The sequence below is a fragment of the Phyllobates terribilis genome, unplaced genomic scaffold (genome assembly GCF_046119375.1).
Source record: "Phyllobates terribilis strain yellow unplaced genomic scaffold, ASM4611937v1 Scaffold_7__3_contigs__length_470593459, whole genome shotgun sequence".
Lineage (NCBI taxonomy): Eukaryota > Metazoa > Chordata > Amphibia > Anura > Dendrobatidae > Phyllobates > Phyllobates terribilis.
In genome coordinates, this window is record NW_027362767.1 from 326,315,547 (window position 1) to 326,337,646 (window position 22,100).

Sequence of the window (22,100 nt, forward strand, 5' to 3'; positions counted from 1 at the left end):
TCTAGAAAATAGGAATAATTAAGAATACTTAGCACATAAATTGGCCAATTCATATGTACCCGGCAGCCACGGTAAGGAGACTCTCGTGCTGGGAACCTATCTAGTGTGAATCTTCTATTAGGCTGAAGCCTGTATTTATATGGGAAGGTAGGATCCTGCTATAATTAAAGCCGGCTGATGCCTAGGGGTGGAGTACTCAGTCAGAAAGCCTATGTGTACAAATATCAAAAGACTGACCGTCACTTCCAAACAGAAAACAGGTGTGTACAGGTGCTTACTAAGAGTAGCCATCTCCATATGTAACGAACAAATAAAGTAGCACTTTGTAGCGCTAAGTATGCAAACATGAAATATGTGAATTTGAATTGCATGACTGCTCTAGAAAATAGTAATAATTGAGGATACTTAGTGCATAAATTGTCCAATTCATGTATACTCGGTAGCCACAGTAAGGCGATTCTCGTTGCTGAGAACCTATCTGTATTCAATTCTATGTGGGTGGAAGTGATTTCATCTAGCTCAGTGACAGAAACTGCAACAGTGCCCAGAAAGTTGTCAATCAGCAGCCGGAGGGCGGGGTTAGCTCGCCGGTAATGAATATTAAAGGGGTTGTACACTACTTTATATTACCCCCCCCCCCAATGTATTACTTTATGTAAATACCTTGTGTTGCAGATAATGCCTGTGAGTGGCGCTATCACTGACCGCTCACAGGCATCACGTGACGCGCGGCAGCAGTTGGCGCTGACATTCGCTGATGTCACGACAAATGCTGCAGCAGTCGGGGGTCTTCTGCGTTCCAGGTGGATGCCAGGCTGTGGGTGGGGTTATCCACCGCGCGCTCTGCCTCTCCCCATTGATTGGGAAAGCGCGCGGAGGATGCTGGGTGTGACTCGGGGGGGTAACCCTGCTCACAACCCAGAAGCCACCGCGGGGACCCCAGTGCTGAGTCACGCCTCACTAGTCATGACGTCAGCGCGGGGTCATGTGCTGCCTGTGAGGGTCCACCGATAGCGCCACTCACAGGCATTATCAGCAACATAAGGTATTTACAAAAAGTCTTAGGGGCCCCCGGGGGGATACACTAGGGGGGGTAATATAAAGTACTGTACAACTTCTTTAAGGACTTAGGACCGCATACATTATAATGAGAGGACACAAGGGCTCGGCTCCGACTGCAGCTGATAAAAAGTAATTTTATAAAAACTATTAAACCACCAAAAGTGACCCAGCATGATACCAAAGAATTCTGCCAATACTAACAGGATGCAGAGGGCCTCTGAGCAAAAGCAGTACATGGGGCCAATTGCAGTCCAAGAGCTCATTATAATGAGTCTTTGAGAGAAGCTGCCCCTCTTACCTCTCGGGCCCCTTGACAACTGCACAGCTTGCACCAATAATATGTCCACCCCTGCGTATGATGGCCTTGGTGTGCATAATGGCACATCATGGTTCGAGGGTGCTATAAATTTTACACCACTGTAAAGGACTTTAAAGATATCTCTCTGGCAATATAAATTATATCAAAAAATGTCAAGGATAATTCATGGACAATAAAATAGAAAAATACAAATTGGGAATGACAAATGTCTCAATAGAGCTATTTAATCTATAGTATACTGCAATATAAGCGAGACAATACAATATCGACATACTATACCCAACGTAACAAACGATAACTGAAAAATTCTTACAACACAATACATACTCAAAAGTATGTGAACTAAGAACGCCATATCCATATGTGCTAAACCACGATTGTTAATATGGAGTTTATCCCCTATTTGCTTGAAATTTGAAAATCATTACCATAACAATGTGTCGTTACAGAAGCATGTGTTTTCCAAAATTGGTCATGTAGAGCCACTCATTTGAGGATAATTTGAGCCAAGATGAAATATATAGTAGGACATATCTGTATGTACATGGAAATGTATGCCCAGTCGCAAGATCATATGTAAAATTGGGCAATAAGCCATAGTTTGTATCAGCATATCAAGGTGTTCAGTTTCATCTTAGATGTGTAAAGAGCCATCATGTTACTTAACTCAAAAAAACATTTGGGGTGGGGGTAAAAGGGGCATTGGTTCACTGCAACGGAAAAGGACCTGATGACAAAGCTTCCAGAGCACAGTTCTATATGATGATATTGAAAACTACACAGTGGCAGGATCAGCCTGAATAGTTAAGACTTTAAAGCAGGGGTGGGCAATTAATTTTCCCGAGGGGCCACATGAGAGACTGTGACTGTTGGGGAGGGCCGAACCAATAGGCTGAAATTAATTCTGCTCAATATTAATATTAACATATTAATTCTAATTATTATTATTAATGATTACATAAATATGAATTGTGTAACTTAATATTGAGCAGAATTAAGTGTGCTGACATCCCCCTATATACAGCTTGAGCCCCCACACAGCCTCTCTATATACAGCATGAGCCCTACACAGCCCCCCATGTCCATTATGAGTCCCACACAGCCCCACAAGGCCAGCATGAGCCCCACACAGCCCCCCCATGTTCAGCATGAGCCCCACACAGCCCCCCCGTGGCCAGCATGAGCCCCACACATCCCTCCCGTGTCCAGCATGAGCCCCACACAGCCCCCTCATGTCCAGCATGAGAGCCCAAGAGCCTCCCCAGTGTCCAGCATGACAGCCCTCCCTAGTTTCCAGTATGACAGCCCTCCTTAGTGTCCAGCATTAAAGCCTCCCAGTGCCCAGCATTAAAGCCCCCCAGTTTCCAGTATGAGAGCACCCCTGTGTCCAGCATGACAGCCCTCCTTATTGTCCAGCATGAGAGCCCCCCAGTGTCTCCAGCATGACAGCCCTCCCCAGTGTCCAGCCTGACAGCCCTCCCCAGTGTCCAGCATGACAGCCCCCCCTGTGTCCAGCATGACAGCCCCTCCTGTGTCCAGCATGAGAGCCCCTCTGTGTCCAGCATGAGAGAGCCCCTCTGTGTCCAGCATGAGAGCCCCCCCCTGTGTCCAGCATGAGAGCCTCCCTGTGTCCAGCATGAGAGCCCCCTCTGTGTTCAGCCTGAGAGTATCCCCCCTGTGTCCAGCATTAAAGCCCCCCCTTCGTCCAGCATGAGAGTGCCCCCCTGTGTCCATCATTAAAGCCCCCCCTATGTCCAGCATATACTTACCTCACTCCCTGTTCCCCTGGCGCTCCTGTCTGAGAAGCACTGACTCTCCGCAGTGCACAGGCTGACGCCATCGCGTCAGCTGTTTCTAATGCTGATTGATGGAAGAGCGAGGTAGCGGCCCCTCCTCCACAAATGCATTCACAGCGGATTGAGACCGCGGATTGAGACAGCGGTGACGGCGTGTGGGCGGGCAGTGACGGCGGGCAGTGACGGCATGTGTGTGAGCTGGGAAGGGCATAGTGCGGCCCGTGGGCCACTGTTATCAGCCCCTTGGCAGTCTTGGTCCACGGGCCGGACTGGAACAGCCAGAGGGCCGAATGTGGCCCGCGGGCCGCACTTTGCCCAAGTCTGCTTTAAAGGGTATGATAGAAAGCAGATGCGGCCCTTCTGGTAGATGGTCCACAAGTATGATCCAATCCAATATATGGGAAAGTGAACCAGTCACCAGGTTTTTCCCAGGTAATCTGAGATCAACAAAATGTAGAGCCAAAGACCCTGATTCCAGTGATGTGTCACTGGGTTGCGGGATACTTGCTTTAGTATGATAAAATTACAGTTTCATCAGCAGGAGATTATCACTAGAGGACCAGTAAACCTGCTGGTATGTAGTCCTCCATATTCATGAGATCAGTACAATCTTGCCCCCACCACAGATTGTGCATAGGCAGAAAGCTGCCAATGTACACAGAAAGCTGCCAATCCGTGGTGAGGGGCAGAATTATACAGAGCTCTGCATTCAGAGAACTGCTAGATCTGCAATAAATAAAACAGTATTCAATCTAAATTACAGGAAACCAGTGATACATCACTGGAATCGGGGTCTCTGCCCCTACATCATGCTGCTATAAGATGAAGTAGTAAAAACATTGTGACAGATTCCCTTTAATGTGTTAAAATTTAATGTATAAGGCAGTGGCTGACTGGCTCATTTCAATAGTTAAGACAGTCCCCTTCTCTATGCATCAAACCACGTCTGACATCGCTATACCTATTGTCATCTGAGGCTTGTGTGCAGCTACTTGATCAAGAAGCCCCAGTCAATAAGCTTCCTGACCAAAAAACTCCGATTTGTACCTGTAGAAGACCCCGGAAGGTGTTCAGAAGCTTCTGTAAGCGTGAACTGACAATTAATAACTTCAAACACTGAAAAAAAAAAATCTCTCGCTCTGTGCATATATATTATTTTTATTTTTAATTATTTTTTCAATTTAGTACCAACATATTCCACAGCATTTTACCATTTAGAGGGCTCATGTACAAATAAGATCAGAGTACCAGATATGTCACCAATCAAAATAAGAGGAGCGAGGGACCTGTTCACAAACCTAGATTCTATAATGAAGTAGGGGTGACACGAGGTAAATAGGGCTAGAAATGTAAGGTCCAGACTTCTATTATAATGAATTACATATTCATGTAAAGCGGCATGAGACGGTAACCAGACAGTACCTGTACAAATATGAAGTTCTACTGAGTACAATGGAGTGTTGGGAAAAGAAAAGAGTAAGTTCTAAGGAAATACTTAAAAAAAAAGGCAAACAGATTAGTCCTTGTAAGAGGTCTCCCTGAAAGATGTGTTCTTAAGACACACTTAAAACTGTGTATACTGGGAATTTATATTATTGTCTGATGGTATCACATTCCAGAGAACTGTTGCAGCACAAGAAAAGACTTGGAGGTGGTTTGTTCTGAAAACAATGAATGTTAGTCTTAGAATTAGATGCACTTACATAGGAAAGCAGTAATCACTGAATGATTTTTCATGATTTCTTTTTTTTATGCCAGTTGTTATTGATCTTCATAGTTCCTACATAATACATTTTCCTTAGTTCCTCACTGAAATTTTTGATAACTGTCAAACCTTTCCTACACTGAGCCCAACCCTTTTCAGTTCTACCGCACTGAATGCACTTGGGAAAATCATCAAGATCCACTGCTTGCTGCTCCCTTTGGAAATGCCAACCAATGACATCCCAGATACACTCAATGGGAGACAAGTCCAAAGACACTGCAGGTCATGGTAGCACGATTAGGCCAAGTAGTCTGCTTACAACATGTTACAAGGATGTCCGGGGTTGTGTATTCTTCCTGGAATCCATAGAAGCCCTCAAAGTATCAACACCTCTTCATGATACAGACATTTTGAATACCTTATTTGCTAACTTACATAGTACAATTGAAAATACAACTTGCCCAGTAAATGTCAGCATTCAAATGCCGGCTGAAGTAATTTATGTTGCCTTGGTCCGGCTGCCAAGTAATACCGGATTAGACTCCAGACCAGGAGAGTGCAAATCATTTTTCTCTTCTCTAGCCTTCAGTTCCAAGACCCATTTCACTTCCTTTAGAAGGTGGTGACCCATTTCACTTCCTGTCACTCCCTTTAGAAGGTGGTGATCCATTTCACTTCCTGTCACTCCCTTTAGAAGGTGGTGACCCATTTCACTTCCTGTCACTCCCTTTAGAAGGTGGTGACCCATTTCACTTCCTGTCACTCCTTTTAGAAGGTGTTGACCCATTTCACTTCCTGTCACTCCCTTTAGAAGATGGTGACCCCTTTCACTTCCTGTCACTCCCTTTAGCAGGTGGTGTCTTGGACTTTATTCCTTCCGATCGTTCTGTCACTCTCGGCCCACTGGTGTAGTCCATGATCACTGACTGGGCTAAGAACCCTGCCTCAATCTCACAATACGTTTCTTTGCCTTTGGATAAATGCACTTCAGTCCCATCTACAAATGCAGATGTGCCAATGCTGTAATGTTATAATATCCACCGTTAAGTCAGATGTAGAACACTAAGTTACAATACTAGACCCTTCTGACTAACACTTTCTGCTTGTGCGGGTTCACATCCAGAAATCTTATTCCAGATGTAATCTACTAACAGTATAAGGCAACTGTTAAAGGGAATGTGTCACCCCCCTGGGAGATGTCAGACCTCTACTATGGCCATACAGGTTATAGAAAAGTAAATCTATACTTACCTGTATGGCCCATAGTAGAGGTCTGATTGCAGAGAAAAGCGATTTAATTAATTCTGTTTTCCACAGGCTTGGTGTCCGGGGGACGCCAAGCAATCCCCACCCATCTGTTTATTATTCCCCAAAATCCCCACCTATATGCTTATTTATCATATTCCCCCCACCCATGCACGTCACAGGGCCCTGGAAAACAGAATCGATTCAATTACTTTTCTCTGCAATTAGACCTCTGCTATGGGCCATACAGGTAAGTATAGATTTACTTTTCTATCACCTGTATGCCCATAGTAGAGGTCTGATATCGTCCAGGGGGGGGGGGGGTGACACATTCCCTTTAAAGAGTAACAGTCATTCAATTTTTATTTTATAAATCAATAGTACACATGCAAATAAGCAACTTTGTCATATGTCTTATCAGAGAGATCAGCTTTTCCTCCTGGACTGATCATTCATTTTCAAAATTTTCAATATATGGGTATAATCTGTCTTCAGTGGATACAGATGTTTACATTACTAAGATAAGAAATGATAGTTGCTCCTGATAAGATTCTATATAGAAGAGAAAGAGGAGAAGGGAAGACCTAGAAGCAGAGCTCCTCCCTCCTCATTTTACATAGAATCTTATAAAAACCAACTGTCATCTCCTATCTCAGTAATGTAACAATCTGACTTCACTGAATACAGATTTTACCTGTGAATTGAGAAGCTTCTCAATTCACAAATCCGTCCTGGAGGAGAAAGTAGTAGATTTCTCTGATAAGATATATTACAAAGGTTATTATTTTCATGTGTATTATTGATTTATAACATACAAATTAAAATGAGGGTTACTCTTTAGGACACTGGTTTGCCATTGGTTCGACTATATGGTATCAGGAGGTGCACAGACTACATATTGCCACATTCTTACATGTTGGGTAAGGTAACTTAATTCACAGTGCTTTACAAGACAAAATATCACAATGCAATTTTTAAGGAGGCAAGTATAGGACATTTGTATTTCAGCCACCATACTACCATACTTGCATTTCTGTGTGCTTGATTGTATACACTTGTTTGTAATTGGTGGGACTTAAGCACATGAAATTAATAATTAAGAAAGATGTCCATATACTTTTGGCCATGTATTGCTATTGGACCATTGCTACAATTTCTGAGTGTCTTTGTCAGTGTTTTCTATAGGAAGCATATTTTAAATTTTACCATTTTTTGGTGTTTACTGTACATTGTTAGGCTATTCCCCCCATTTACCGCAAAGAAAAAGTGTGTTTAAAATAGGTGGAATGAAAAATGTTCCCATGGTAATACTATAGGTATACTGTATACTCTTGAGTGCATTGGGAGACAAGCATATTAAGTGACTTGGCGCGATGATAAGTGGTGAGAAGAAAATGATTATAGCTTAATCTACCGCGGTTTTACGCCTTAAGTTTTCATTTATGATAACTTTGTTTTAATTGTCTCGTATCTGCAGACTGAATCTCAGGTCATCCTTGTGCTTCAGCTGCTTTACTTTCTTGTAATTAAAACAAATTTGAGGCTAACGGCAAAGCATGTTTTTCTAAAATTGGCTGATGAAGAAGGCCTAATCTTCAAGGAAGACATTCCTGTTATAGTTACAGGTTGTAATGCATAGCTGTAATAAGGACTGTTACTGCAAGGTGAAAACAGACATAATACCGGAGGAAGTAGGAAGAGTTCTATAACCATGAAATAAGTAGTATTTAAAAGAAATATAAAACACAATAAATAGGGCATTTACTCAATACAGGGTTTGTATTATCTTTCAATCATCTATAGTGCCTTATGTGACATGAGGTATGAAAAGACACTGCTTTATGCAGACAGGAAAGGAGGTGGGGAAACTATCTGATACACAATTGGTGTTGTTAAGTTAAGGCTGTGTGCCCACTTAGCGTTTTTCAAGCGTTTATGCTGCGGAATTTCCGCAGCATAAACGCTTGTGAAACGCTAGGTAATCCGCACCCCATGGTCCCCAAGGGGATTCCTCATGTTCTATGCACATGCTGCGGATTTTTCCGCAGCGTTTATGCTGCGTACAAAAATCCGCAGCATGTCATTTAATTTTGCGGAAGCGCAGCGGAACTCCCGCCATTGACTTGCATTGAGACGCATAGAAACCGCGACTGTACATTTTTACAAGCGGCTTCTATGCGTCTCTATGTGCGGATGGTACCCAGTTCTGGAGGAGAGGAGACTCTCATCCAGACCTGGGTACCATTCTACCTGTAAAAAAAGAATAAAATAACAAATAAAGTTTATATTCACCTGTCCGGCGGCTTCTCTCTGAATGCCGGCATCGCTTGAGGACCTGCGGTGACGTCACAGTCATGTGACCGCAGGCCCTTCACCGCTCTGTCTCGCGATATGCCGGCAGCCGGGAACCAGCCAGGAAGCAGCGCTGCAGCCACGCCGGGGCCTCGGGGGTGAGTATAGCTTTATTTGTTTTAATTTTTACGGTTCACACTGTATAAATCCATGCTGTTTGCATGGATTTATACAGTGTGACCTAGTTGTCAAGCACTTTCCCAGTGATGCTATCGCATGGAAAGCGCTTGTCAATCTGCATGCGGAAACACATGTGAACCCGCATGTGGATCCACATGTATTCTGCAGGAAAAACGCATGCACAATCTGCATGCGTATTTTCTGCCAGGGAGATGCAGAAATTTTCTGCTTCATTTCTGCATCGTGGGCACATAGCCAAATAAGACAACCTATTAATTAGACAGGACTGGCCGGTTTACTTTTTCAAATGTCCTGTCTGCAGCGTCTCTCCAGGCCTGATAACAACTTGTGCAGAGAAGTGAAGAAAAAGTCATTGGAGACCCATTTTAAAGACTTTATCCCATGTTCTCAATCAGGAGAGCGCCGTTCTCCAGCCTCCCGTCTTCCTACTTGCCAGGGACAAGTGCGCATCCGATTGATTGATCGTTTGGACATGCAGCATCATCATATGGTTGGGTCCAAACTCTCTCATACTGCCAGAAAAAGCAGGTTTGTCTCTGCAGCATTGGAGGAGACTATGGGGACTTAAGTTGGATCAAACCAGGTTCTGTTTTGTACAACAAATTCTATGGTCCATTTTCTTCTGTTACCCTTGTGAAAATGAAAAATTTGGGGCTGAAACATTTTTGTGGGAAAAATGTATTTTTTCCATTTTCACTGCTCAATATTATAAAATTCTGTGAAGCACCTGTGAGTTCATTATACTCACTACACCCCTATATAAGTTCCTTGAGTGGTGTGGTTTCCAATATGGGGTCACTTGGGGGGGGTTTCACTATTTAGGCACATCGAGGCTCTGCAAACGAGATATGGTGTCCGCTATCTATTCCAACCAATTTTGCGCTCCAAAAGTCAAACGGTGCTCCTCCTCTACTGAGCCCTGCCATGCATCCAAACAATAGTTTTCCACCACATATAGGGTATAAGCAGGATAAATTGCTCAACAAAATTTGGGTTCCATTGTGTCCTGTTACCTTTGTGAAAATGAAAAATTTGGGACTAAGACCACATTTTTGTGAGAAAAATGTGAATTTTTTTTTACACAGCTCAGCATTATACAATTCTGTGAAGCACCTGGGGGCTCAAGGTGCTCAAAAAACATGTAGATAAATTCTATGAGGGGTCTTGTTTCCAAAGGCACATCTGGGGCTCTCCAAATGCGACATGGTGCCCGTTCTCGATTCCAGCCAATTTTGCGTTTAAAAATCCAAACTGTGCTCTTTCAATTCTGAGTCCTGTGTGCACCCAAACAGTAGTTTTCCCTCACATATGAGGTATCGACATACTCAGGAGAAAATGTATCTCAAAATTTGTTGTGCAATTTTTCCCATTACCCTTTTAAAAATAAAATATTTGGGGCTAAAGTAACAGTTTTGTGAAAAAGAGTAAAATATTTTTTTTTTCCTTCCACATTCCTTTAATTCCTGTGAAGAACCTGAAGAGTTAATAAACTTCTTGCATGTGGTTTTGAGCACTTTGAGGGGTGTAGTTTTTAGAATGGTGTCGCTTTTGAGCATTTGCAGTCAAGTAGGCCCCTCAAAATCACTCCAAATGTGATGTGGTCTCTAAAAAAAATGGTTTTGTAAATTTTGTTGGAAAAATGAGAAATTGCTGATCAACTTTTAACCCTTTTAACTTCCTAGCAAAAAAAATTATGCAGATGTAAAGTATATATATAAGAAATGTTGTTTTTTTTAACTATTTTGTGTGGTATAACTATCACATTTAAGGGCATTGTCAGGAATTTCGAACACACACAGAGGGACGACACCGGGGAGATCACGCAATATTCCTACCGTGCCATCACGCTGTCCGTATTTTGTCCGGAGTTCTGAGCACGCGATCCAGACTACTCTCTACGCAGGTATCGGTAAGCGACCAGTGAGCATATGGCGCAACACCCTGGGTTCCAAAGCCTGGAATCCGTGTTTAACGCCCTCCGTATGGTCACTGTCAGCTTCACGATAGCCCAATTATTAATATTCTCTGCCACCACCGGCCGAGTTTGAAATATAATACAGGCCTGGCCGGACGCCTGCGTTTTAGTTGCGTATATGGCTTCGGGGAAGGGAACTATTACAGAACAAAAGAAACAGAACTATTAAATTTTATGTTTAATCCAAAAGGGAGGCAGTGTTTAGGAAAAATATATACACAAAGATGCTAATTGGGGCTTTTGTGCTGCGCAGAAGGGGAATAAGGGAGGGGGTGAACATCTATGTCAGGCAGATATGAAAGAACATTTTCCTGACACTAATATTTTCCTGACATCTTCTCCTCTTTGAGGTGGCATAAGGGGTGATTTACAGATCGCCCCTTTAGCCCACCTCCTGGCCCACCCTTCCTGCTGATCTGACAAGCCGCAGATCCACTTGCCCACCAACCTGAGGGTCCAGCTTTCCGATCACCCTGACCGGTTTGGGATACATTTTCTCCACACGTCTGACAGGCTATGGGTACCTTCCTGCTATACTCCTGACAGACAGGGGGACACACCTTCCTGTTATCTCGCCTGGTTGTGGGGCCTACCTTTTTTACCTGTCATCATTTTTACCTTGGGAGCTGCGCTCCCAAGAGGGGAGCTATGACCAGCCATGTCACAGTCCATCGTGACGCGGGTCGTCGGCACGGGACCACTTTTCCTATGATCACCGTGTTTCTCCCCATCCTTCCACATCACCTCTGGAACCGTGCTAGTCATGGGGCAGCTACCACCGACCATGTTACCATCTGGTGTGACACTGGTCACCGGCACGGGACAACCTGCTTCCTGGTGTCCGTGCCTGCTCCCCTTGCCCCTAGCACTTATACTGGCTCGCTTTAGGGGATCCTCAGCAGCATCACCCCGTGGGGGGAGGTGGCTGAGTTCCCCTTTATCACAACGCACACTTTTATTAGACATCACATTGACATTAGTGACAGTTACTTTACATGACATATCAGATCTGGGAGGGTTGTCAGGGATGTATCGGGCAACCAACCGTCCCAGATCAGTTCCCAATAGCACATTAGTGGGGAGATTCTCCCACACCCCCACTTCCCTTAACCCCCTCCCCGCACCCCAGTCCAGGAAAACTTGGGCCATCGGTATGGGACGGCGAACACCCCCAAACCCAGTGACAGTCAGGATCTTCCCAGGAATGAGTTCCTCTGGTAACACAAACTCAGGGCGGATCAGGGTGCATTCTGCGGCGGTGTCCTTAAGGCCGACAGTGACTGTGTTTCCCACGGTAACGGGTTGTAAGTTCTCCCGGGCCCGGCCAACCACCCCACCCACAAAAAGAATGGCAGCAGTAGGCCCTGGGGCCTCAGGTGTGGGGTTCATCTTCTGTCTCTCCGGGCAGAAAGGCTGATGTGAACCGTTTGGTCACAAGTATAGCACTTACGGGAGTCAAATGTGGGCCGGGTGCTAAAAAATGGGGCAGAACCTGATGAGGGACGGCTGGCAGAAACACTGGGGGTGGTTGTAGGCTTACCCCCTTTCCAGCTGGCGGCAGCTGACTTCCGCACCTCTGGTGTGCGGTTGGCCTCATAGGCATCTGCGATCTGGGCTGCTTTGGCGGCTTCCTTTGGCTCCCGGTCAAGCACAAACTGTCTCACCTCCACTGGGCAAAGATGAAGAAACTGGTCTTTCACCATCAGATCCTTCAGGTCCTCGAAGGTGGTGACTGACAGTCCTCAGATCCACTGCTCAAAGTTGGTTCTGAGCCCGTCTACCACATCACTGTAGGTGTCATGGGGTCTACGTTGGAGGGCTCTGAACTTTTTCCGGTAAACCTCCGGAGTCAGCTGGTACTTTTTTATCAGGACCTGCTTGACGGCCTCATAGTCTCCATCTTGTTCTCGAGGGAGGGAAGCGAACACCTCCAAGGCTTTTCCTCGGAGCCCTGAAGTTAAGTACCTGACCCACTGGTCCGTGGGCAGCTGATACTGCCTGCAGGCCTTTTCAAAGCCTCGCAGAAATGTGTCCAAGTCCCCATCCTTTTCCATCACAGGGAAGTGCTCAGGACGGGGTTCAAAGCAGTTGGTGCTATTGGACTCACGGGGCTGCGTGGAGGATGACTCCGTCGGAATCTGGGATAGCTCCAGCTGGTGTTGTCGGTCAGCTTGGGCCTAGCGCTAAGCAGCCTCCCGGTCAGCTTGTGCCTGGCGCTCCTCTCGGTCAGCTTGTGCCTGGCGCTCCTCTCGGTCAGCTTGTGCCTGGCGCTCCTCTCGGTCAGCTTGTGCCTGGTGCTCCTCTCGGTCAGCTTGTGCCTGGCGCTCCTCTCGGTCAGCTTGTGCCTGGCGCTCCTCTCGGTCAGCTTGTGCCTGGCGCTCCTCTCGGTCAGCTTGTGCCTGGCGCTCCTCTCGGTCAGCTTGTGCCTAGCACTCCTCTCGGTCAGCTTGTGCCTGGCACTCAGCAGCCTCTCAGTCAGCTTTGGTCTGTTGCTCTGTTCGCTCCTGGAATTTCAGGATCAGCTGCAGTCGTCCCTCACAATCATCTGCGGCTAGCAGCTCCAAGGCCATCTGCAGGTGGGGGTCCACACTACCCTGGTTGCGGGTATGGCTGGCAATCACAGGTGGGACCCCTGCAGCAGCGCCATCCGGGCCTTGGATGGCCACCCCATCATCAGGGCTCTGTTGTCGGACAGGCTCTGCATCACCTTGCAACAATTCAGCAATCATTTGGGCCTTGGTTTTGCCTGTGGGGTGAATCTGCCTCAGCTCACAGAGGGCAGTGATAGTGGTCTTCATCTGCTGGTGATACCAGGGCTCTCCACGTGTAGCCATTATTGCCAAATAAAAGATAGGATAGAAAAACAAGAGAAGGGAGGGGATGCAACTGCTACACGTATAGTAATGTCCCAGATAAAAAAAATATTAAAACACTGAGTCTGATTTCTTAAAACTCTGCACAGAATTCTCGCAAGAACCATGCAAGTTTTCAGTGACAGGAATGATTGCTCAATCCAGCCACTGATGTTCTGTAATATCCCACCTTTTGCCACCAATTTGTCAGGAATTCAAACACACACAGAGGGACGACACCGGGGAGATTACGCAATATCTTACCGTGCCGTCACGCTGTCCCTATTTTGTCCGGAGTCGCGAGTACGCGATCCAGACTACTCTCTACGCAGCTATCGGTAAGCGACCAGTGAGCATATGGCGCAACACCCTGGGTTCCAAAGCCTGGAATCCGTGTTTAGCGCCCTCGGTACGGTCACTGTCAGCTTCACGATAGCCCAATTATTAATATTCTCTGCCACCACCGGCCGAGTTTGAAATATAATACAGGCCTGGCCAGACGCCTGCGTTTTGGTAGCGTATATGGCTTCGGGGAAGGGAACAATTACAGAACAAAAGAAACAGAACTATTAAATTTGATGTTTAATCCAAAAGGGAGGCAGTGTTTAGGAAAAATATATACACAAAGATGTTACAAAGGAGACATTAAAATACATATGCAGTTACATAAAATAAACAGGGTAAAAGAAGATAACTTTACTTACACTATACGATCGCTGAGACAATTCAATATAGGTGGAGGAGGGGCTCTCCAGTTAGATTATGCTGTTATTGAACAGGACCCGTTGCTTATAATTCTTATTCCCCCTGGCAATGAGTGCTCCTGTCTTCTCCATGGATTCTCTTATACCTAAGGGAAGATCTGGCCACACGCCCCTTGTGGTGACATCATGTGGGCCGGTCTCCAGCCTGTACATTTTTATTAAAAACGCTAACTTCTGGGATAACTCGTCGCTCGTTGATCGCAGAAGCGTGCAAACTACGCCATTTTTTCCCTTATGATTTTATCTTTATTTACATATCACACATCACATAGCTGCAGTCTGCCATTCTGGTGTTTTTGCGCTACAGCTCCCTGATTTTGGTTACAGCCCTTGAAAACTACCTATACATTCCTGGGCTGATTTGGTGACTACAAATATGGGTCCCGTTACTGTAGGACGTATGGAACTCACAATATTTCATAGTTCATATCGGAGTCGATCTGGCTATGGCTGGTGGCCGGGAATTGTTGTGAGTGCCTTAGAACTTAATGAACCATTTCCTCTTTCCTCCAAACTCTGGCCTGGGAGAAGGTGTCAATCTATCTCAGGTCCCTGTTAAGAGGAAATACATTTGCATAAGCTATTTCCCAGGCGTGTGCTAATTGGGGCTTTTGTGCTGAGCAGAAGGGGAATAAGGGAGGGGGTGAACATCTATGTCAGGCAGATATGGAAGAACATTTTCCTGATACTAATATTTTCCTGACAGGCATAAAAATAAAACGTAACATTTTTTTGTAAAATTTTCAATATTTTCAAAAATAAGGGCAAATCATATCAACCAAAATTTACCACAAACATGAAGTACAACATGTCAAGAAAAAACAATCTCTGAATCACTGGAATATTTTAAAGCGTTCCAGAGTTATTGCTTCATACAGCGACACTGGTCAGATTTGGAAAATGAGGATCAGTCAGAGTAAAAAGTGGTTCGGTCCTTAAGGGGTTTAAGATCGTGAAACGGTAATACTAAAACAAAAACCTAAACCATTCCTTTTTAAGATGCCAGTTGATAGTTTAAGCAAGCCTCCACTAAAGGGATGGTATTACTTTTCAACTCTGTAAAGAAATATAATGGGTAAATCATCTGTTACTTTGCAAAATGAAACTTATTTCTGTGTTGTTCCATTTTGCAATTCTCGGGATGTAGCCAGTAATGTAAACAATGGATGTTTTCTTTTCCTGGTTGCCACGACAACAGATTTTCTAATGGCTTTGTTTTATTTATTTTCTATAATATGTGCATTCTTATTAAACATTACACATACTGTATATTAGAGTTTTTGCATATCTAATTTATTTCAATGCAAACAGTTATGCATAACTCTGGACATGGCTGTGATTACCAAACTACCCATTAATAACATTAAAAAAGTTTAGGGATTTTTGGGTTCGTTGAGTTCGGCCTAACTTTATAAAAAAGTTTGGTTCGGGTACCTGAACTTGATCCCGAACTCCATTCAAGTGAATGACGGGTCCGAACAGCTGGTGGTTACCACGCGGTCCTCTGTGCGACAGCGTGGGAAACAGCGGCACTGACCTGTGGTAACCTTACTTAAACCAGTCATAGCCGCTGGGCATCACTGACAGCTGTGGGTTCCCACGCCGTGACACCGAGAACAACATGTGAACCAGCAGCTGTTACCGGCAGTGACAAGATCACGACGGTCAGGCGCCGGCTGATGACTACTACTGTTATCAGCGTCACCTCCTGTCTGAGGCAGTCGCTCATTAGTCCGGTTCATCCATTAGATGCGCCAATTCTGTCTCTTTAACCCCTTTCCGACCCAAGGCGTACTAATACGTATCTGTGCAATGGGACTTATGGACCAGATGCGTATTAGTACGCCCTATCTTTAAAGCGGCACCGCAACCGAAGTCGCGGTGATAAAATTAAAATTCCGGTGCCATCTTACCTCAGGGTAGATGGCGCCGGCATCTCGGGGGGAAGGGGGGGGGCGGGGCGCCCCCCCCCCCCGCACCCACGATCGCTGTGATTGGCTGTTCAATTCTGAACAGCCAATCACAGCATTTCTCACTGTTTCCGGCAATCAGATTGACGGAAACAGTGCTGTGCAGCCTAGGATCGGTGCTCCTAAGAGCACCGATCCTAGGCTGTTGCCTAGTAACCCCAGCCCTCTCCCCAAACTGCTAGGATCGGTGCGATCACCGATCAAATCGATCGCACAGATCACAGCGGGACCACGTGGTAACAGGGCGGTCACCGGCTTGTGACCTGCCTGTCACCTCCCCATGACCCCCTGTGAAGTCATACAAGCCCCCAGCCAGCTCTGATTGGAGCGATCGATGATGACATCGATCGCTCCAATCAGAGTACATGAACACAGGTGACACGGCGGTCACAGGGCGGTGACCGGGTTGTGACCTGCCTGTCACCTCCCTGTAACCCCCTGTGATGCGTGCCCAGGCCCCAACCATCTCTGATTGATGATGACATCGATCGCACCAATCACACCAATCAGAGTACCTGACCGGATGGTGACCGGCCTGTGACCTGCTTGTCACCACCCTGTCACCCCCCTGTGACCGCCCTGCAGATCCTCACACTTGGTGAGGATTTCTACAGAGCGGTCACGTCTGATCACTCTGTGCTGGGCCTTGTAGTTCCACAACCTTTTGTGACACTACAAGACCTCTCTCCTACCTGCTCAAGTCGCTGCTTCTGCTCCGGCATCCCTCTGCGCTCTCCAGGGTCCTGGATCTCTTGCTCCGGCATCCTGCTGAGCTCTTCAGGCTGCTGGCTGAGCTTGACGTCTGGCTGCTGTCCAGGGTCCTGGATCTCCTGCTCCTGTCTCCTGGGTCGTCGGTCTCCAGCTCCTTATCCTGCGGATCCTGCTCCTGAGCCTGCTGAAAGAAGAACAGAGAAGACTTTCGTAAGTGCATCTCTGTTCTCCCCTCATCCACTCCTCTCCCCCCCACCTCCTCTCCCCCCCCCCCCTCCTTTTTACCAATTTTTTTTTTTCGTGCGTCCTGCAGCGGCCGAGCGCTGAGCAGTGTCTGTGTCACTGATCAACGTCCGTGCTCGCTGCTTTTCACGACTTTTCTTTTTTTCTTTTCACGACTTTTCTTTTTTTCTTTTCCGTGTTCGCTGTTTTCACGACTTTTCATTTTATCTTTTCTGTGTTCGCTGTTTTCACAACTTTTCTTTTTTTCTTTTTCTTCTTTCTCTTGTCCCTGTCAATTCTCCCCCCCCACCTTTGCACCACATCCGCGCACACACCCAGCAGCTGCCGAGAGTTGATTGGTGACATAGTTCACCGATCCGCACTCGTGCTCGCTGTTTGAACCACCCACGGTAGTTCTTTTTTTTCTCTTTTTTTTTCAGGAAAAAAAAGTTCACACCAAGCACACTGACACACACACACTCTAAATAAATTACTGACACACACGCACCACATACACGGAAAAAAAAAAATGGCCGGCCCATCCCAAACTCGCTATTCAGCGGAGGAGACATACTCTTTTGTTGCCTCCGACACTGAGACCGACAGCGAGGGCGAGGATCCCACATTTCTTTGCTTTTCTGACGCCTCATCGTCCTCCTCTTCCTACTCTTCTTCCTCCTCTTCTTCCTCAGGTTCTCCTGGACCGCCCCGCAGTCGTCGCAGGAGAGATGTTCCAGCGCCCCCCAATACTGACCCCATATGGACCTCGCCGCCCGAAAATTTTGAGCCATTGATTCCTGATTTCGTGGCGGAATCAGGAATCAAGTTTGACACCACCGGCCTCACAGAAATAGACTTTTTCAAAGTCTTTTTCTCTGAGGATTTTGTAAACCTCATGGTGGGCCAAACTAATGTGTAAGTTCATCAATTTTTGGAACAAAACCCCTCTTCATCATTTTCTGACTGGTCTCCTGTAGACGCAGAAGAAATGATGAAGTTTTGGGGCCTGGTCCTTCATATGGGGATCCTGAAAAAAACATAGATTCGGCAATGCTGGAGTGTTGACGTTTTGCTTCACAAATTGATTCGTAAAAATGAAAAAGTGAAAAAAAAAACACTTTTTCATTTTTATGAATCAATTTGAGAAGCACCTGGGGGTTCCAAGTGCTCACTATGCATCTAGGTAGGTGCCTTGGGGGGTCTAGTTTCCAAAATGGGGTCACTTGTGGGGGAGCTCCAATGTTTGGGCACACAGGGGCTCTCCAAACCCAACATGGTGTCCGCTAACAATTTGAGCCGATTTTCCATTCAATTTGTTAGCGGACACCATGTTGCATTTGGAGAGTCCCTGTGTGCCCAAACATTGGAGCTCCCCGACAAGTGACCCCATTTTGGAAACTATATGGGGATCCTGAAAAAAACATAGATTCGGCAATGCTGGAGTGTTGACGTTTTGCTTCACAAATTGATTCGTAAAAATGAAAAAGTGAAAAAAAAAACACTTTTTCATTTTTACGAATCAATTTGTGAAGCACCTGGGGGTTCCAAGTGCTCACTATGCATCTAGATACAGTGCCTACAAGTAGTATTCAACCCCCTGCAGATTTAGCTGATTTGAGAAGATGCAAATAAGTTAGAGCCTTCAAACTGCAAACGAGAGTAGGTTTTATGAACAGAAGCATAAATCTTACAAACCAAAAAGTTATGTTGCTCAGTTGAATTTTATTAAATTTTAAACATAAAAGTGTGGGTCAATTATTATACAACCCCTATGTTTAATATTTTGTGGAATAACCCTTGTTTGCAATTACAGCTAATAATCGTCTTTTATAAGACCTGATCAGGCCGGCACAGGTCTGTGGAGTTATCTTGGCCCACTCCTCCATGCAGATCTTCTCCAAGTTATCTAAGTTCTTTGGGTGTCTCATGTGGACTTTATTCTTGAGCTCCTTCCACAAGTTTTCAATTGGGTTAAGGTCAGAAGACTGACTAGGCCACTCCAACACCTTGACTTTTTCCCTATTGAACCAGGCCTTGGTTTTCTTGGCTGTGTGCTTTGGGTTGTTGTCTTGTTGGAAGATGAAATTACGACCCATCTTAAGATCCTTGATGGAGGAGCGGAGGTTCTTGGCCAAAATCTCCAGGTAGGCCATGCTATCCATCTTCCCATGGATGCGGACCAGATGGCCAGGCCCCTTGGCAGAGAAACAGCCCCACAGTATGATACTGCCACCACCATGCTTGACTGTAGGGATGGTATTCTTGGGGTCGTATGCAGTGCCATCCAGTCTCCAAACGTCACATGTGTGGTTGGCACCAAAGATCTCGATCTTGGTCTCATCAGACCATAGAACCTTGAACCAGTCTGTCTCAGAGTCCTCCAAGTGATCATGAGCAAACTGTAGACGAGCCTTGACATGACGCTTTGAAAGTAAAGGTACCTTACGGGCTCGTCTGGAACGGAGACCATTGCGGTGGAGTACGTTACTTATGGTATTGACTGAAACCAATGTCCCCACTGCCATGAGATCTTCCCGGAGCTCCTTCCTTGTTGTCCTTGGGTTAGCCTTGACTCTTCGGACAAGCCTGGCCTCGGCACGGGAGGACACTTTCAAAGGCTGTCCTGGCCGTGGAAGGCTAACAGTAGTTCCATAAGCCTTCCACTTACGGATGATGCTCCCAACAGTGGAGACAGGTAGGCCCAACTCCTTGGAAAGGGTTTTGTACCCCTTGCCAGCCTTGTGACCCTCCACGATCTTGTCTCTGATGGCCTTGGAATGCTCCTTTGTCTTTCCCATGTTGACCATGTCTGAGTGCTGTTCACAAGATTGGGGAGGGTCTTAAATAGTCAGAAAAGGCTGGCAAAACAGATCTTTAATCCACACATGTGAAGCTCATTATTCTTGGTGCCTGAACTACTTCTTAATACTTTAGGGGGACCAAACAGAATTCTTGTGGTTTGAGGGGTTGAATAATAAATGACACTCTGAATTAACTTTTTACGTTTAAAAAAAAAAAAAAAAAAAAATTTGCTGCAGTGCATTTCCCACTTCCAGGCTGATCTACAGTACAAATGTCACAATGCCAAGTTAATTCCCCATGTGTCAACCAGCTAAATCTGCAGGGGGTTGAATACTACTTGTAGGCACTGTAGGTGCCTTGGGGGTTCTAGTTTCCAAAATGGGGTCACTTGTGGGGGAGCTCCAATGTTTAGGCACATCAGGGGCTCTCCAAAAGCAACATGGCGTCCGCTAATTATTCAAGCAAATTTTACAATCAAAAAGTCAGATGGCGCTCCTTCCCTTCCGAGCCCTGCCGTGCGCCCAAACAGTGTTTTTTCCCCACATATGGGGTATCTGCGTGCCCAGGCGAAATTGCACAACAAACTTTGGGGTCCATTTTTTCTTGTTACCCCTGTGAAAATAAAAAAAATTGGGTCTAAAGTAACATTTTTGTGAAAAAAGTTAAATGTTCATTTTTTTCTTCCACATTCCAAAAATTCCTGTGAAGCACCTGAAGGGTTAATAAAGTTCTTGAATGTGGTTTTGAGCACCTTGAGGGGTGCAGTTTTTAGAATGGTGTCACTTTTGGGTATTTTCTGTCATAAAGACCTCTCAAAGTGCCTTCAAATGTGATGTGGTCCCTAAAAAAATGGTTTTGTAAATTTTGTTGGAAAAATGAGAAATCGCTGGTCAACTTTTAACTCTTTTAGCTCCCTAACAAAAAAAAATTTGGGTTCCAAAATTGTGCTGATGTAAAGTACACATGTGGGAAATGTTATTTATTAAGTATTTTGTGTGACATATCTCTCTGATTTAAGGGCATAAAAATTCAAAGTTTGAAAATTGCATAATTTTCTAAATTTTTGCCAAATTTCTGTTTTTTTCACAAATAAACGCAAGTGATATCGAAGAAATTTTGCCACAATCATACAGTACAAAATGTCACGAAAAAACATTCTCAGAATCAGGGGGATCCATTAAAGCGTTACAGAGTAATTACCTCATAAAGTGACAGTGGTCAGAATTGTAAAAATTGGCCTGGTCATTAACGTGCAAACCACCCTCGGGGGTAAAGGGGTTAAGCTTGCCCTGGTGCGTCGGCAAGATGGGAAATATTTTGGGCTTGATGTCAGCAGTGTAATGTCCATCAGACACCCCCATTACTAACCCGATAGGTGAATATTTGAAAAAACACAGACACACAGGAAAAAAATACTTTATTTGAATAAAGGCTCCCCATACTCTCTTATTTACCCATTTATTAATTAAAACTCAATCCAGGAAGTTCCGAAGGTAATCCAATAGTGAAATGTCCCACGATGCCCATCGAATCCTATGGAGTCTCGTTCTCAGAAAGTTCTCAGAATGAGACTTCATAGTTCACTCCTGTTTAGCAGCAGGCATGGAAATTCTCATTCTCCTGCCTGCGGCTGACTGCGAGAAACCCTGTGGAGTTTCATTCTAAGAACAAGAATGGGTTAGTAATGGGGGTGTCTGATAGACGCCTCACCTTTACTAACCTCTGGGCTTGATGTCATCGGACATTATACAGCTGACATCAACCCCAAAATATTACCCGGGCAAAGTGTCAGAATTGGCGCACCTAATGGATGTGCCTTTTCTGGGGCGGCTGTGGGCTGCTGTTTTTATGCTGGGGAGGACCAAATATCTATGGACCTTCCCAGCATTAGAATGCCAGCCCCACACTGTTTTTTTAATTAATTTATTTTTGATAACCAGCCAAGTTAAAGCAGACAGCTGCAGACTGCAGCTGTCTGCTTTACCTGCGCTTGTTATAAAAAATATGGGCGACACCACGTCTTTTTTTTTTTATTATTATTATTTTTTTAACATGCTGCAAACGCCAATCACAGCCGTGGGATGGCTGTGATGCGGCCAGAAGTGCCTACACCGGAGAAGCTTGTTGATTGGCTGCATTGCAACCTTTCAACAAGCTTTGTTTGAGCTGCTAAAGCCAAACAGT